Source organism: Cryptomeria japonica, chromosome 10 (assembly GCF_030272615.1).
Source record: "Cryptomeria japonica chromosome 10, Sugi_1.0, whole genome shotgun sequence".
NCBI lineage: Eukaryota > Viridiplantae > Streptophyta > Pinopsida > Cupressales > Cupressaceae > Cryptomeria > Cryptomeria japonica.
The window spans coordinates 677,538,158-677,556,832 of NC_081414.1; positions in this window are offsets into that span (position 1 = coordinate 677,538,158).

Below are 18,675 nucleotides of genomic sequence, written 5' to 3' on the forward strand. Positions count from 1 at the left end.
CGACGCCGGTAGGGTATGACCCCAAGTGTTCCATCGAGTGGGGGGGAAAAATAGGAGCATGCGTAGGGTAATAATGCTTAACTAGACATTTCGGAGCTGACAATTCGTCATCGTGACGAGCAGAATGAGAAATCGGCCATGTGACAACATTCCATTGAGTGAGACTGATGATTTTTTCGCCAACCGAAAAATTGCTGCCCTAATAAAACTGTAGAGCAACTTGAAAAACCGAGATAGCCTTTTGTAGGGACCCCTCTCGTGGCCTCGTAGGTTCAAATAGATCATTCGCAGGTGCCACGGATTCTGAGTTAGGGCCTGTCAAAGTTTGAAAATTTTGAGCACTTAGGGTGCTCAAGGGACGACACCGGTGTTAGAGTAATTGGGTCTTTACTTGATTAATTAAACAGTATTTGTTTAATTCTTTAAATTGCCAATTATCTTTTTACACTTAAGCTAACATTAGGTGCATATTAATTAATTATTTTATTAATTATTATGTGCAAGCCTAGGGTTTTCCCTTTTTAGGGTTTCTTGACCTATTAGAGGTTATTTTTTCTTTTCATTGTATTATCTTTTCACAATACATTTTTGGTGAATTGGAGCTCTCATCTTTTGAGAATATTTTTCTGTGTTTTGTGTGTTCTTTAGATTTTGCTTCATTGATTCTCCTTGTAATAGGTTTCAAGCATTTTTTTGTGTGCTTAGGGTTAAGGTTTTTTTTCTAAGCACTTTAGGCCTAAACGGACCTCACCATTGTGCTCAGAAGGCCCAAAATCCCCTATAGTCATATAAAATTTGTCCTTTTTTGACTCCTGAGCATCTGGGTGAATTTTTTTTCTCCCAACTAGGTCATACGGCCCTAGCACGCAAATCGAGAAAAAATTGAATTTTTTTTTGCCTTTTACGGCATGTAGGCTGGATTTTTTATTTTTTTAAAACAATAAAAAAAAAATCACAACATAAGGGAAGGCAAAAAAAAAAATTGTTTTAAATTTTTAGGCACCGGACCTGACTGTCTGGCGTCATACGGTGCCTGCAGGCCAGTCAGGCTGGCCCCACCGGCCCCGTCGGCCCTTCAGCCACCTTGGCCCCGTCGGTTGCAGACTTCGGCAACCCCAGCTTCTGCCGGCTTCGGCAGCCCCTGTCGGCCCCGGCCCCCCGCCAGCCTCCAGCCCAGCGCTGCTATCACCTCCACTCCCCAGCTAGCCGCTCTACTCCATCGGTTGCTCCACTAGGGTGCACAACTGGAGCTTGGCTTCTTCACCGGAGCCCCACTCTTTCCCCTTTTTGAGAAGAGATTGGTTTTTTAGACCTAGATTGCGCATCCGGAGTCAGATTTTGGTGAACGAATAGGCGTCAGAAAGGTGATTCTGAGCCGAACCTCGTGGTGGTGGATTTTTTTTCCTGAATCTTCTATTTGACTATATTTTTTACCCATCAAATTCGGGCTTCCTTTTTTGCATTTTCGGGGCCATAGAATGGGCAAACGGACTCCCTTTTTTGAAAACGAATAGACATTGGAAAGCTCTCAACATGCTCTATTTAGATTTGTGATCCTTGTTCTCAGAATTTTCACCAGTTACATGAGATATCAATTTGAAGTTTTTTTGCTTATGCACTACTTCCTTCTCATTACTATGTACTAGGGTTTGGGTTTCTCTATTGTGGGGGAGTGTTTTTTTTCTCTCGCTTTTCATCATTTATATCAGAAATCAAGAACACCTAAACTCTCAAAACAAACAAACCCTTCTACATCTTCTATCTATTCTAAAAGATCACATAATAAAACAAAACCACCAAGCAGGTGCAGGTGCCGAGTTTTTTCTTGTTCTCATGGCAAATCCTTCAGTTGAGTTGTTGACTTCACACAACTATCACACCTAGAAGCCTCGCATCACGAGGCTTCTCAGGGAATGAGGGTTGTGGGCTTCTTTGGATGAGGTTCAGCCAGTACTACAGTGTCTTTATGAGATTCTTATGCATAGGAACAAGCTAGATGAGGCCATGGGTTTGCTCTCTTTGCATGTCTCCGACAGTCTTCTATTTCACCTTGATGAGTTGCTTACTCCTCAGGATATGTGGTTGAAGTTTGATTCTCTCTCGGGAGGGTCAATGAGATTTGGGCATTACAGATTGAGGCAGAGTTGGTTTCCTTGTCACCTGATTCCTTTTCCACTATTGAGGATTTTTTGAACAAATTCAAGACTACTAGATCTATTCTTCAGAAATGTGGAAAGAACAAGACTGATACCGAGTGCATTCATTTGATTCTTTCAAAGCTTCGGGGTCACTTTCAGTTTTTTGCCTCTGCTTTCTACTCCACCATGGATGGCTTGGGTGCTCGTTTCAACATGCCTACCTTTGATGTCTTTTGTGAGTGATTGTCTCATGAGCAGTCTCATCTTTCTTAGCTGGATACACTCTCAAGCTCCAAGAACAAAGCATTGGTTGCTCAGTCCTCTAAGGAGAAGGAGAAACAGAAGCAGAAACTAAAGCTGAAGAAGCCTTCTGCAGGTAATGAGAATTCCTCCAAGCTTGCTCCTAAGTCTGATTCAAAACCATTTCCTCCCAAACAAGGGAAATCTTCACAGTCTGGTAAGTCTTCCTCCAAGACTAAGAAGAAATCATAAGACACTTGAAGTTTTTATGGCAAGGAAGGACATCCCATTTCCAAGTGTTGGAAACAATTAGAGGCTTTAGAGAAGCCATGCAGCAGCATCACATTTCCTCACCTCAGGCATCTTCTCCTTCCACAGGGAAAGGTCATGCTCTCACTGCTAGAGCTTCGACCTATGGGTCCATATGGATTCTAGATTCTGGTGCTTCTCACCATATGACACACACTCAGGAGTTGGTTACTTCTTTTGCCTCTTGTGGTATTTCCCATATTGCAGTGGGTGACTCAATTCAGCTTTTCATCTTGGGTTCAGGTTCTATCTCTTTGGATAAGGGTACTCTACAAGATGTTCTGGTTGTCCCTGACATCTCGATGAACCTCCTATCCATTTATCATATTTGCCACTCTGGATTTAGTAAGACAGTTGAGTTCTCACCACATGGTGTGGTTATTCGGGACCTCCATGACCCTGATTTGGTTGTGGCTACTGGTAGTGTGGATTCTGCATCTCGTCTCTACAGATTTGATGAATTTGAGCCCTCTTCGGGTATAGGTTCATCTCTCATAGCTCATGCAGATTCAGTGAGTAAGCTTTGGCATGAGTGATTGGGCCATGTCAATTATCGATATCTTCAGTAGATGAGTACACAGGCACTTGTTCTTGGGCTCCCACAAATTTCCTGCACTGATGGTGTTTGTCATGGCTATGTTCTTGGCAAGCATCATAGAGATCCCTTTCTAAAGGGAAGAGCCTCTCATGCTTTGGCACCCTTGGATTTGATTCATAGTGACCTCATGTCATTTCCCACACCTTCTTTTTTAGGGGCCAAGTATGTACTCACTTTCATTGATGACTTCTCCAGACGCACATGGGTGTACTTTCTTAAGTACAAGTCTAATGTCTTTGATTCCTTTTGAATCTTCAAGACATATGTAGAGAAGCAGTCTGGTTGTTCTATTCATCAGATATGTATAGATAATGGGGGGGAGTATGTGAATCAGGCTTTCAGAGATTTTTGCACTGAGCATGGTTTGCAGCATCAGTTTACTATTCCCTACACCCCTCAGCAGAATGGTGTCACTGAACGCAAGAACCAAACTTTACGGGAGATGGTAAATTGTATGATTTAGTCCAGGTCCATGGATTCATCTTTTTGGGCTGAGGCAGTCAATTGTGCCAGCTATATTCAGAATCGGATGCCTCACAAGGCTATTCGACATATGACTCCTGAGGAGGCTTGGTCTCATGACAAGCCTGATGTTTCTTTTTTCAGAGTGTTTGGCAGTGAGGCATGGGCTTTTATTCCTGATGCTCAGAGGCATGCCATGGAACAGAAGAGCTGACCACTTATTTTTGTTGGCTACTGTGAGGATGTTAAGGCGTATAGGTTTTTTGATCCTGATTCTAGAGAGGTCCTATTTCGACGGGATGTTCAATTTGATGAGCGCCTTCCCACAGTGGATACCCTGACTCCAGTGTCTCCTCCTCTGCCTCCTCTGACCACTGTACCCCTTCAAGATCTTTTGGAGGATGATTCTGATGATGGTGCTGATGATCCACCATCCCCACCTCCACCCACACCACCTCAGATGCCCAAGTGGGCTCGCCTTACTATTGAGGCGACAGGTCCTTTGGCCAGTGATCCTTCAGATACTCGTTGCGCTCATTCTCATACTGTGGGTTCTAGTCTTTTGAGTCATGCTATTTCAGATGATCCTCAGAAGTTTTCAGAGGCAACAAGTCACCTTGAGTGGGATTGTGCTATGGAGGAAGAGTATTCTTCTTTGATGAGGAATCATACTTGGGATCTTTGTCCTCTTCCTAAGGGAAGAAAGATGGTTAGGTGTCGCTGGTTGTTTCACACTAAGTATGCTGCTGATGGTTCCATTGATAAGTACAAAGCACATCTTGTTGCGAAGGGGTTTTCATAGGTTGAGGGTATTGATTACTCTGAGACATTTGCCCCTGTTGCCAAGATGAATTCCATTCACTTTGTACTATCTCTTGCAGCTTCTCGGCATTGGCCTGTCTTTCAGATGGATGTGAAGAGTGCCTTCTTGCATGGGGATCTACAGGAGGAAATCTACATGGAACAACCTCAGGGATTTGTGAAGGATAGTTCTTTGGTTTGCAGACTTCGGCATTCATTGTATGGTCTCAAATAGGCCCCTCGGGCTTGGTATGAGAAGGATTCTTTCTTGCTCTCCATTGGGTTCTCCCGTAGTCATTCTGATCACACAGTGTACATTCAGCTTCTTGAGGGTGACATCTTGATTCTTGTGCTATATGTTGATGATCTTCTCATCACAGGTAGCTCATCTTCTATGATTCAGCATATTCAGTGTGCCTTGATGGACCAGTTTGAGATGATAGATCTCGTTCTTTTGCACTATTTCCTTGGTCTTTAGGTGATTCAATCTTTTGATGGGATCTACCTCTACCAGCAAAAGTATTCTCTTGACATGCTTTAGCACTTTGGCATGCTTGATTGCAAACCTACTTCCACTCTATTTCAGTCAAGGGTTGTTTTGACCACCGCTTGCCCCACTCCTTTGGTAGATTCTACACTTTACAGGTAGTTGGTTGGCAGTTTTTTGTACCTGACTCACACTCGTCCTGATATTTCCTTTGCGGTTGGTCTTGTCTCTCTATTCTCCCATGATCCTCATGAGAGTCATTGGTAAGCTACCAAATGTATTTTGAGGTACATACAGGGCACTAGTTCTCATGGCATTCACTACACATCAGGGGAACCTCACATTGTTGACTTCACTGACTCAAATTGGGCTGGTGATGTCACTGATCGGAAGTCTACTTCTGGCTTTTTTTTTTGTCTTGGCTCTGGTCCTATCATATGGTCTTGCAAGAAGCAGACTACTCATGCATTATCATCTACAGAGGCTGAGTACCGAGCTGGTGTGCTCGCTAGTTAGGAAATCTTATGGCTTTGATAGTTGATGACTGGGTTTAGTTTTCCTCCTGATAGTACCATTGTTCTTTGGTGTGACAATCAAAGTGCTATTCATATTTCCTGCAACCCGGTAGAGCATCAGCGGACAAAGCACATTGAGCTTCACATGCATTTCATCCGCCAGTTGATTCAGGATGATGTTCTCATTCTAGAGTGCATTCCCACTTCCAAGCAGGTTGCAGACATCTTCACAAAACCTTTTGCATCACCGCACTATCTTCAATTGCGCTCTATGCTTGGGGTGAAGGAAGTTTTCCTTGGGGGGTCTTTATGAGGCCTTCCTTCCTTCTTCTTTCAGCATGTTCTTTTATCTCTTTTTGGAGAGGAGTTTTTTCCCACTAGGTTTTCTCTTTTGTCTCCATTTCATAGAGATTTCATTGTATTTGGGTACCTAATCAGGCCTTGTTGCCGAGACCCATCTTTCATGCTTTCAGTAGTTGTTCTAGGTTTTAGCTTCTCCCTAAGTCTAGCTTAAGGGGGGGTGTTAGAGTAATTAGGTCTTTACTTGATTAATTAAACAAATTTGTTTAATTCTTTAAGTTCCCAATTATCTTTTTACACTTAAGCTAACATTGGGTGCATATTAATTAATTATTATGTGCAAGCCTAGGGTTTTCCCTTTTTAGGGTTTCTTGACCTATTATAGGTTATTTTTTCTTTTCATTGTATTATCTTTTCACAATACATTTTTGGTGAATTGGAGCTCTCATCTTTTGAGAATATTTTTTTGTGTTTTGTGTGTTCTTCAGATTTTGCTTCATTGCTTCTCCTTGTAACAGGTTATTCGGCTTGCAGAAGATCTTCAAGCTACTATGGGGTTGTATTTCTCAACTCCAATAGCTGGTAGGGTATGACCTCGAGCGTTCGATCGAGTGGGGGAGGGAAATAGGAGCATGCATAGGGTAATAATTCCTAACTGGACATGTCGGATATGACGGTTCGTCATCGCGACGAGCAGAACGAGAAATCGGCCATGCGACAACATTCCATTGAGTGAGACTGATGATTTTTTTGCCAACCGAAAAATTGTTGCCCTAATAAAACCATAGGGTAACTTGAAAAACTAAGATAGGATTTTGTATGGACCCCTCTCGTGGCCCCATAGGTTCAAACGTATCATTCGCAGGTGCCACAGATTCCGAGTTAGGTCCTGTCAAAGTTTGATAATTTTGAGCACTTAGGGCGCTCAAGGGACAATGCCGGTAGGGTATGATCCCAAGTGTTTGATCGAGTGGGGGGGGGGAAAGAGGAGCATGCATAGGATAATAATGCCTAACTGGACATGTCGGATTCAATGGTTCATCATCGCGATGAGCAGAACGAGAAATCAGCCACGTGACAACATTCCATTGAGTGGGACTGACGATTTTTTTGCCAACCGAAAAATTGCTGCCCTAATAAAATCATAGGGAAAATTGAAAAACCGAGATAGGCTTTTGTAGGGACCCCTTTTGTGGCCCCGTAGGTTCAAACGGATCATTCGCAAGTGCCATGGATTCCAAGTTAGGTCCCGTCAAAGTTTGACAATTTTGAGCACTTAGGGCGCTCAAGGGACGATGTCAGTAGGGTATGTCCCCGAGCGTTCGATCGAGTGGGGGGGCAAAATAGGAGCATGCATAGGGTAATAATGAATTGTATCAAGTATTGTTCATTATATGAATTGTATTGTATTGTTCATTAAATGAATTGTAATGTTCATTGAATGAATTGTATTGTATTGTTGATTAAATGAATTGTATTGTTCATTAAATGAATTGTATTGTATTGTTCATTATAAAAACAACACTTATGATGAAATGAAATGAAATGAATTGTATTGTTCATTAAATAGCCATTAACCATTGTTAATTATTGGAATGAAGATTAAAGATTTCCATGATAACACCACGCACAGATGAGCAACAATTTATATGATCGAATATCAACTTCTGTATATATAAAAATGTCAAATGGTTACAAATGTATGTCCATACACAAATATGGCATAAACGCCAACTAAAACAAAATGTATGTCTAAATACGTTAATGTATGTCCATATACAAAATATACATGCCAACTAGACATGTAAGCATCCCAAAACTATCTATAACATCCTAAGTTGTTGATGGATCATCAAAATCGATCCTCTTCGCTGCACTGCTTGGCTCTGAAGGATTCTGCACAAGAAAAAAAAACCACGATTAATATTAGTTATATTATATAATTCACATTCAAAAAGTTAACATAAAAATGAACTATAATTGTACTATTCATGTTTACCTCATCTCCACATTTTCTCTTCAGCTTTGCAGGACTCTTGATTTATGTCTTCGGTAGAGGAGGTATGTTTTGAATATTTTCATACACAACCTACATATGTTCAGAAACATGACATTGATACAAGTTAGCATATAATTGTCACTGATAATAACAAATTATATCTACTAATCAAAAAATAAAATAAACACACATCTACTCGAGGCATCTCTTCTTCTTCTTCAGGTATACTGGGTGTAGTCATCAAGGATGTGAAGCCAAGAATTCTCTGTATATATACACAACAAGTATATGAAACTATCAATCTATGTCTAGACATGTATAATCACTATAAGTTACTTAAACTATTCATTCAATCATATTTGCATTCAATTACCTTTCCCTTGTCTCCAACTGCACTACTAGATCCTAAATCACACTGCCCCGCACTCGTGTTGCTTGTGCCCTACAAGAGTAAAATAAGATATACATGCAAGTTACTACATAGTCTAATTAATGCCAATATAAATGACAAGCATGTATGTACAATAAAATACAAACGACTAGGTCCAATAATATATGTACCATCAAGATAGCAAGGCCAAATGAAATGGCCGACAAGGTGCCCTCCTGAATCTATCTCAACTCATCCTCGATCATCAACTATTAAATAGACCATGTAAATAAAAATTAGTACTTAATATTATCTAATTTATAAATATTTAATTAAAATATAACATGAACTGTGAAAATACAAATCTTACCACTACATCATCAATGTATGATGACGGTGCCTCCTCGCCTCTAGCATGTGAGGACTCCCTAGGGTATCCTCCAGTCTGTGTAATAACATCTGGTGCATCATGCATCTCATGCACCTCATAATTTGCATTGTCCGCAGGAGGATCAACGGGCTGTCCAACTGGACCCAAGCATATGTGCCCACACATCACACAACTATGGGGCACGCATATGTGTGGAGCTGAGGATGATGTGTCACCGGCACCGGATGCACCACTACCATCAAGAGTAGGCTGAGCTACTGATGCAGCCTGACAAACCAAAAGGCTACTCAAAGAGTGAATAGTTGATATGATCTGTGAAGCCGCCTCACAAATGATATCAGGATGTTGAATTGTAGGTGGGGGATCAATAGGAGGAGGGGGGACATATGGGCCCTGGACTACTCTGACTACCCCAAGTCTATTTTGGGGCATACCTAAACCTACACCTTGGAAAGGTTGGATGTCAAAGTAGTTCACATGTTTGTGTAAAACAAACTCAGCATACAATTTTTTTATGAAATAGAAGGGGATATCAAGATTGTTGTTGGGTGGTTTGTCAAAAACCATCCACCAACGATCCCAAAAAAATTTCACAATCCCATCATTTGTGCACCATTTAATAGAAAGTTTTGTTTTTTTGGGATCTACGAGCTGACCAGTATGGTGATTGACAAACAATGAGGCGATTTCGGCTTTGGATATCTCAAGATCCATGATATCCTTATACAACAAGCCATCTGATTATTTTTCCTTCATAGAATCTCGCCACAAAAGGGCGGCATCGTGCTCCTCAGTCATGGTTTCCATACTTTTTATGATTGACGTGAGAGGATCAAACATTGGGTTTAGACGAGGGATCCTACGATATAATTCTGCAATCCCCCTCAATTCATCCAAATTTTGTGCAATCAAATCTTGAATTGAGGGGGGGTTTGGTTGTTGCAGTTGTGGTTGGTTAGCGTTTTCATTGTTATCCCCTATTTTTAACCTAATTGAATGTAAACAATTAAATTTAGTTAACAAATTTAAACAATTAGGTATTTGATTTTAAAAAACCTAGTTTTCATGAAAAAAACCTAGTTTTCAATGAAAAATCAAATAAACATTAACAAAAAATGAATGAAAATGATTCAAAATGATAAAATTCTTACCTTTGAATCTATTTTTTAGCAATTTTTTGTCAAAACACCAGATATCAGATGGAGTGGATATCGGATTTTGATGAAATCGTGCTGCCCGTGAGTTAAAAATGACTCACGGGTTGTCACTGTCGAAATATAAAAGTCTCAAAAAATCGGATATCCAATTTTTGTACTTAAATTATTTTTAAATAACATATATAATATAATAATATATTATATAATATAATAATATATTATTATATTATATAATACGTATTGTATTATATTACATATATTATAATATATAATATAATATAATATAATATTGTATTATATAATACGTATTATATAATATATTATTATATTATAATATAATATAATATATTATTATATAATACATATTGTATTATATTATATATTATAATATATAATATATAATATAATATTATATTATATTATATTATATTATAATATAATATATAATTTGTATTATATAATACGTATTATATAATATATTATTATATTATAATATAATATATTATATAATACGTATTGTATTATATTATATATATTATAATATAATAATACAATACAATATTATATTATATATAATATAATATAATATTATATTAATATAATATAATATTATATTAATATAATATTATAATATAATATATTATTATATTATATATATTATATAATATGTAACAAATAATATATTTTTTAAATTAAAATTACAAATAAAAATCGGATATCCGATTTGCATAGGTAATTACCAGGCCAAGGTGTACTGACACCCAGGCCAAGCAAAAAGTCAACACAGATTTTCGTGTTTTTAGGCGAGTGAGGAAGGCTATTTTTTTCACATCACCACATTTTAGCCCCCCTTGATCCTGCACTAACCCGTATGTTGTTAGGTAGTGGTCTGATTTCAAGAAGACTTACAAGATTATCCTTTAAGTGTTTTTGTAATTGTAGCGTCCTAAAATTGTGACACTTGCAATTTCGACCGCATTTCGATCTTCACGATGGCGACGCAACACTGAACCTGAATGGAGACCCCGAAACTTGCTCATGGCGTCAAAAACTGCATTTTTCCAGCACCCTGACTGATCCCTCCTTGCACCCTGCTGTCCCGGGAGGTGGGACCAGAGTGCCCAGCGCCCTGGTCCTTCAGGACCAGAGCGCCCAGCGCCCTGGTCCTTCAGGACCAGGGCACCCAGCGCCCTAGTCCCCCAGGACCATGGCGCCCAGCACCCTGGTCCCTGGCCCTATTTTGGGCCCGGTCTCCTATGGGGCTTCGGGTCTTTTTGTTTGCAAATTGGAAAATAACATTTCCTGGTCAGCCTAAGGTCGGGAAAATCAGTCTTTTAACCCTAATTGGCAAGTATATAAACTACATTTCCTCTCTCAAAAAGGGAGGAGGACATATGTGAGCAAGGCGCGAAAGCGATATTCAAACATTCAAGCATTCAAGCATTCCTTCAAGCAATTGATCATTCTAAGTCTCCATTCAAGGCTAAGTGTTGCATTCAAGACAAGGATTCAACCATTGAAGAGGAGATCACATACAACATACAACATACCACATACATTACACCTTCGCATGTAAGAATACAAATATTCTTACAACAAGGTATCAGTACTTGTTTACATTACAAACATTTACATTTACAACATTCTCATTTCTTGGTTAATTCCAAAACCGGGGTTTGACCTAAAGGCAAACCCCTCATCCCTAACCCCCCAATCATCCTCTCTTTTCTATGTGTAGGTTGTAGGTACGCGACTGTAATTGAAGATCTGGAATCCTTGTACAGAGATGAACAGATCCACCTTCATTTCGCGGATTTTTCAGAGGACCGTGTGCACGCCGGGCGCCATCGTCTCGTCAACTTTTGCTCAAATTTGCAGAACAGCACCATCTCAACATTTTACTGCTAATTCCAAGTCCGCAGCTTCATATCATGACCCTATCTCTATTTATAAGCGAATATTTCCCACTTTACATGCATTCCTAGTTCAATCTTTCTATCTACATTTCTTTACAAAAGAGGGTATCCTTGATGTCTTAACCCTTGAAACTCATATAGAATCCAATCTTGCATTGCGTGGGATTGGATCTTGTGGGTTTCAACCCCTCTTTTGAATGTAAAGTCTCTCCCAAGTGAAAACCATCAACCCTAGTGACTCTCCCTTCTCTTTCCTCGGAGTTGGGGAGGGGAGAATGACTAGGGTTCGATTTTTCTGCTTTACATTTTGGTGAACCCGACGTGAACATCCTCATTCTGATTATTCATGGTTAGATCTGAAAAATTTGCTTCCTTAATCACATTTCCATGTTTGATCTTTTGCAAATTTTAGAGGTTAATTGCATAAAAACCCTAAAATTTTCTTTTTAGTAATTAAACTTGTGGAATGTTTAATTGTTAATGCTTGTTTCAGATCTACCCTTCTATTGCAAATTGTTAATTCATATTTGTGCTTTAATTCTAAAAATTAAGTGGTTAAGTGTCAAAACCCTAATTTTTAGAACCCTCTTGATTCAACCTTTGACTGATAATTTCACTAATCAAAACACCTCCAAATCGGCTGTAACTTTGGATTCCATAATAAAATCACAATATCTTTCATCCCCGAAAATTTGGAAAAAAGTTGCGAGGACCGTGTGCACCCCGAGCGCCATCGTCCTCGACATTTTTTCCGAAATTTCGGGAGCTAGATCTTACTGTATTTTTCTGCTAAAATCCAGAATTTTGGCTGATTTTATCAATTTTAACACCTTCAAAATTAAAGTCAAAGTTGGTCTAGCGATTGCTTGGAGTAAGGCTTATAATCATTCAAAAATTGTTGAAAGTGAAATTCATATCAAAATTGTGTTTCTTGCAATCCTAAATCTGAAAAGTGTGTTGGTATTCATTCAAAATTTCAGTGTTTTAGTCAAATTTTTGCAGTTTGTGACTTTTGAAATTAAGTGTTTAATTACAACAACTTTGACTTCCACTTTCAAATTTGAATTTTGCATGAAATCGAGTCAACTTTTAAATTTCAAAGCCTGCATTGCTTTTAACATTCCCTCTAAATTCATAAAATTCAAAATTTCAGTTTCCCTCTCGTTTTCAAAATTCAAATTTTGCATTTTTTCGACAATCTTGGTAGGGTTCAATTTTGAGATTGCAACTTTAATTTGGCCTATCTACAGATCGTAAAATCACTCAATTTTTTCAGATTAGCTTTAAAATCATCATAACTTTCATCCCTGAAAATTTCGAAAAAAGTTGCAAGGACCGTGTGCACTCCGAGCGCCACGGTCCCGGACATTTTTTCCAAAATTTCGGGAGATTGTCCTGATTGCATTTAATAGCTTAAATCTAGGAGATTGGCTGATTTTATTGAAGTTTGCTACCTCTAAAATTCAAAATCTTCTCTCTCTCTTTAGTGCATGAGTTTTACAACAATAAGTCCTACTTACACTATACCCGTTAGACGAAGCCTTAGAATTAAGTCTTTCCAAGGTTTAATTACTAAGGAGATGGAACCTAATTTGAATGGCCTTTTCAATGAGGACATCGGTAATTCCTCCAATCCTCTTAATGATGAAGAAGCTCTCCATGAGGTTTCTGTAGAACAACTTTCGAAATTGGCTAACCAATTTGATGATTTTCGACAATGGATGTCTCAAGAATACCCCGATAGCGAAGCTCTTTCATTAATTGAGGGTCTAAAACGTATGGTTCAAAGTGATAAGAATGGAATTGATATTTTGCGTGGTATTGCACACATTGTGGATTCGAATGTGATGCTTATGAAGAGTTGTGCCGAAACTTTGGGTTATACACAACCTCCTACTCAAGTTAATCATTATATTCCTTTGACGACTCCTATTGCTAGTATACCTACTTTTACATCAAACATAATGACTACTTCAATACAAGACATTCCTCCTATGATCACTAGTCATGGGGGCAATCCCTCTTCTTCAATCAACCCTCTTCCTTCATTCAATCCAACTTCTTCATTCATTCCTTCAATGAGTGTCCCTATTTCATCTCCACAAATGAACATGACGCAAGGGGGCAATTCATTTAACCCTTCCATTCCTCCTTGTAGTGTTCCTCCTTTTCAATCATCTCCTATGACTAACTATCATAGTGTCCCACCACCTTACTCTCTACCTTCTTTCAATAACATAACACCTCCATCACAATCTAACACGTCTAATATGAACTCTTCGACTGAAGCGACCATTAACAATCTTGCACAAACTATCTCTTTTTTACAGCAACAAATTGCCTCTATGAATCAATCTAAGTTTAGTGTGCCTACATTTGATGTTGCGAGCCCACTTTCTCTTGACATTGTTCGAGCTATTCCCCCTAAACATGTTGAAATTCCGCATTTGGAGCTTTATAATGGTAAGGGTGACCCTCTAACACATGTTAAGACCTTTCAAACAATATGTACTGATTTTTCTTATGACCAAAGGTTGCTTGCAAAACTGTTCACTAGAACATTAAGAGATAAAGCCCTACAATGGTATTGCTTGTTGCCTTCTTATTCTATTACTTCTTTCGAACAACTTGCAAATGCTTTCATTCAACAATTTCAAAACAATATAAGTCCTGAAGTTACTTTGATTGATTTAATGCATTGTAAACAAGGTGTTAAAGAAAAAGTGACTGATTTCATTGGTAGATATAAGCATGTGTATGCTCAGATTTCTTTTCCAGTGCCTGACAATGATATTCAAAGAATCTTTATTTCTAATTTACAAAAAGATATTAGGGAAAAACTCTTGTTTTTTGAGTTTACTTCTTTCCAACAGTTGTACGCAACTCTTCACAATTATCAACTAACCGTGAGTCAAATGGAACAAGCAAATCCTATGGCTCCGAGTGATAAGGGTGATAGTAGTCAACAACCACTTGGGAAGTTTAAACCGAATAGAGAGTCCATTAAATTCAATGAAAACATCATCAACAACAGTGTGAATGCAGCATCAGGTGTGCCTCCTATTTCTAAGTTTTTCAAGAAAGAAAGAAAGTTTACTCCTTTGAATGAATCATTGCATAGTATTATGAATAAGTTATTGGAACAAAATGTGCTTACTCTTCCTCCTATAAGGCAAATAGATCCTGCAAAGATTAATTCACCCTATTTTGATAACAAATCTTTTTGTCAATTTCATCGTCATCCTGGGCATGATACTGAAAAATGTTTTGCTTTAAAGGGTAAAATTCAAGATTTGATTGATAATAATACTATTTCTGTTTCTGGAGTGAATGATAAAGGCAACACATCTGTAGCTCCTCCTAACCAAAATCTTCAGATTTTTAATGATCCATTACCTTCTCATACCTCTAATGCGATTGATACTACTGATTCCTCTGTCTCACCTAATGATCTTGTGTCCATGACTCCGAATGTGATTAACTTTGTAGAGCAGTAGAAAATCCCTAAAGAACCTTCCATCACCTTTGATTCTAGTGAAACTATCAGGGTACCTGATGGTCCTTTATATATAGTTGCAAAAGTCAAGAATACACCTTGCTGTGGAGTGCTTATTGATCCTTCTTGCATGGTTAATCTCATTACTGAAGAATTTCTTTTTACTTTGCAATTGAATCAAGTGATCTATGACGAAACAAATGTGGTTGTGAAATTATTTGATGCATTTTCTTCTCCTGCAATTGGTTCTATTATGTTACCTATTGAGGTCCATAACAAATCCCTTGATGTGGACTTTGCTATTATTCCATCATCTAAACAATTTCGTGTGAAGCTAGGCTATCCTTGGCTATCTTCCATGAAAGCTATTGCTTCTCCTATTCACAAGTGTTTGAAATTTCCCCATAATGGTGAAGTTGTTACTGTCAACCATAGTCTCTTTAAACCTGCTGAAAGAACTTCTAGTGTTCCTATTGATTACTTTTGGCCTAAACAATTCCAATCTCTTCCTCCGCAAAGTGATCATCTTTTCAAATCTAATCAAAAGTGGAAAAAAGATATGATCCTATCTCTAAGTGAACCTAGAACACCCAAACTTGACATTCCTATCATTCTTGAGAAGGAAGTTCTTCCTTTGAAAGATAAAACTAATGTCTTTCCTCAAGAAGATTCCCAACCCATCCCTATGGATGTGACTATGCCTATATCTAATAAACTTTCTAAAAGTAGACCTATACCTCCTCGTCATGATTGACTTGGTCTCCTTCCTAAACCAAATATTCCTCCCTTATATGGAGCAGTTCCTCCTCCTTCCTCTTATGGAGAGAAGAGACCTTCCTCTTCTCCTATTGTTCAACCTAAGAGACCACAACCTAAACACCCAAGTAATAAGGATGAGAACATTCCTCCTCTTCAATCTTCGCAACTTCCTACTAAGACTAGATGAAATCGTTCTGCATGTGAACGCCGACGAAAGAGTTGTCTTAGAGCTCAGGCAGCTGCTTCTCAAACTTTACAATCCCCAAAAACACCTTCAGCCAGTATTATTCCATTTTCTCCTCAGCTAACGATTGAGATGAAATCTCCTAAACATAAGATGCATGATGGTCTTGATCCTGTGCGAGTTAAAGATCCTATTTTTATAAATCTTGATGATGATATAGATGAAAATGTTATTCATGATGAAAATATTACTCCTGTTCATTCTGATAGTGAATATGAATATGTTGATGTTGATAACCATTTATCTAACGAATTTTCTAAAGCACTTATCCTAGCTCCTAGACAAGAACACCGCGGCTTGGGATATGAACATAGCCCTTGTTTGGATCTTGTGATAGCTCCATCTGTTGTGTTGGATGTTCCTCCTCTAGTGTGTTCCCTACCTTCCTGAAACATTGATCAGCAAGATCGGGGGGTAGATGACGTGCTAGACGAGTTCATTAGCATAGCAGATTCTCTCCCCCTCTCTTTTGTTACTTCTTCTATGTGTTACTCTCATTCTTCTATTTTTTGTCCTTAGTGTTGTCTACTTGAGGACGATGCAAAGCATTGAGATCTCTTTTGGTCTCTTTCATGTTGACTCAAAAGACACATGTGTTCCCTTCTTCTAGGTGACCTTCCTTGATTGGGGAATGAAGAACAATTATGCATACATACATATGATATACATGAATTATCATACAGCATACTGACCCTGAGGAAAGCGAAGTCACCTCATGCTTTGTGTTTTGTGTCTATTATCCTTGGGCTTATCTCACACTTGGGGGCTAAATCCTTGTGATAACGTGCTCCTTTCTCATTTCTTATATGTATCACTACCTTAAAGAAATCACCCCCGGTGAGGCGTGTGCGATCGCTTTAACGTAGGGGGGCATACATCCCGTTCATATCTTTTCAAGATACTTGAAAATTTCTTGACAAATTTAGCTTTGCCTTGAAAATTTTGATATCTTTCTTGCATGACTCATAGTCAGGGAACCTTACTACTGACAGTCATGGTTCTCCCTCATGATCTTCCCTTTTACTTTGTCAATCGAAGTCATAAGATCGTTAGTCCACTGGGGGCTTGGTGTATCTTGCCTCCTTGACGTGGTGAAAGTTTGTTCAATGTTGTTTCCTTGTACTTTACCGGAAGTATGAGCGTACGCTTATACTCCCGCTAAAGTGGGGGCTAAATGTAGCGTCCTAAAATTGTGACACTTGCAATTTCGACCGCATTTCGGTCTTCACGATGGCGACGCAACACTGAACCTGAATGGAGACCCCGAAACTTGCTCATGGCATCAAAAACTGCATTTTTCCAACACCCTGCCTGATCCCTCCTTGCACCCTGCTGTCCCGGGAGGTGGGACCAGAGCGCCCAGCGCCTTGGTCCTTCAGGACCAGGGCGCCCAGTGCCCTGGTCTCCCAGGACCATGGCGCCTAGCGCCCTGGTCCCTGGCCCTATTTTGGGCCCGGTCTCCTATGGGGCTTCGGGTCTTTTTGTTTGCAAATTGGAAAATAACATTTCCTGGTCGGCCTAAGGTCGGGAAAATCAGTCTTTTAACCCTAATTGGCAAGTATATAAACTACATTTCCTCTCTCAAAAAGGGAGGAGGACATATGTGAGCAAGGCGCGAAAGCGATATTCAAACATTCAAGCATTCAAGCATTCCTTCAAGCAATTGATCATTCTAAGTCTCCATTCAAGGCTAAGTGTTGCATTCAAGACAAGGATTCAACCATTGAAGAGGAGATCACATACAACATACAACATACTACATACATTACACCTTCTCATGTAAGAATACAAACATTCTTACAACAAGGTATCAGTACTTGTTTACATTACAAACATTTACATTTACAGCATTCTCATTTCTTGGTTAATTCCAAAACCGAGGTTTGACCTAAAGGCAAACCCCTCATCCCTAACCCCCCAATCATCCTCTCTTTTCTATGTGTAGGTTGCAGGTACGTGGCTGTAATTGAAGATCTGGAATCCTTGTGCAGAGACGAACAGATCCACCTTCGTTTCGCGGATTTTTCGGAGGACCTTGTGCACGCCGGGCGCCATCGTCCTGTCAACTTTCGCTCAAATTTGCAAAACAGCACCGTCTCGACATTTTACTGCTAATTCCAGGTCCGCAGCTTCATATCATAACCCTATCTCTGTTTATAAGTGAATATTTCCCACTTTACATGCATTCCTAGTTCAATCTTTCTATCTACATTTCTTTACAAAAGAGGGTATCCTTGATGTCTTAACCCTTGAAACTCATATAGAATCCAATCTTGCATTGCGTGGGATTGGATCTTGTGGGTTTCAACCCCTCTTTTGAATGTAAAGTCTCTCCCAAGTGAAAACCATCAACCCTAGTGACTCTCCCTTCTCTCTCCTCGAAGTTGGGGAGGGGAGAACGACTAGGGTTCGATTTTTCCGCTTTACAGTAATATACATAGATAAGAATTGGATAAATTGGCATTTACCTAATTCTATTATGGTTCTTGTGTA